The sequence below is a fragment of the Ornithorhynchus anatinus genome, chromosome 3, assembly GCF_004115215.2.
Source record: "Ornithorhynchus anatinus isolate Pmale09 chromosome 3, mOrnAna1.pri.v4, whole genome shotgun sequence".
NCBI lineage: Eukaryota > Metazoa > Chordata > Mammalia > Monotremata > Ornithorhynchidae > Ornithorhynchus > Ornithorhynchus anatinus.
Window position 1 is genome coordinate 103028331 of NC_041730.1, and position 749 is coordinate 103029079.

The following is a 749-nucleotide window of genomic DNA, read 5'->3' on the forward strand; positions in this document are numbered from 1 at the left end:
GGGCTCGGCTGGGCTCGGCTGGGCTCGGCTGGGCTCGGCTGGGCTCGGCTGGGCTCGGCTGGGCTCGGCTGGGCTCGGCTGGGCTCGGCTGGGCTCGGCTGGGCTCGGCTGGGCTCGGCTCGGCTGGACTCGGCTCGGCTGGACTCGGCTGGGCTCGGCTGGGCTCGGCTGGGGCCCCGCCTCTCCCTTGCCCCAGCGCCCGCCGGATTGGTGCTTCCACAGCGAGTCTGCGCGCACTTCTTACTAGAAGCAGCGATGGCCGAGTGGTTAAGGCGTTGGACTTGAAATCCAATGGGGTCTCCCCGCGCAGGTTCGAACCCTGCTCGCTGCGCTCGGGGGTGGGCAACCCTAATTTTAGGCTTTTGTTCTTCTGTATTTCCCTTAGTTTTAATTTAATTAAATAGTATTCATTTATTGAGCGCTTACTGTGTGCAGGGCACTGTACTAATGTGATAGCTGGATGGCGGATTCGTCCTTCCCTGTCGTTCATTCGATCTCTGTATTTCCCTTAATTTTAATTTAATTCAATAGTATTCATTTATTGAGCGCTTACTGGGTGCAGAGCACTGTACTACTTTGATATCTGGGTGGCGGTTTCGTCCTTCCCTGTCGTTCATTCGATCTCTGTATTTCCCTTAATTTTAATTTAATTCAATAGTATTCATTTATTGAGCGCTTACTGGGTGCAGAGCACTGTACTAATTTGATATCTGGGTGGCGGTTTCGTCCTTCCCTGTCGTTCATTCAGT

The 749-nt window shown here is 54.1% G+C and overlaps 1 non-coding gene across 1 annotated transcript; it reads left to right on the forward strand.

Annotated features, from left to right (window-relative positions):
* Positions 1–249: 249 nt before the first annotated feature.
* On the forward strand, positions 250–331 carry TRNAS-UGA. Its single transcript has one exon. It is a non-coding gene; the product is annotated as a tRNA-Ser (tRNA).
* The last annotated feature ends 418 nt before the right edge of the window (positions 332–749 follow it).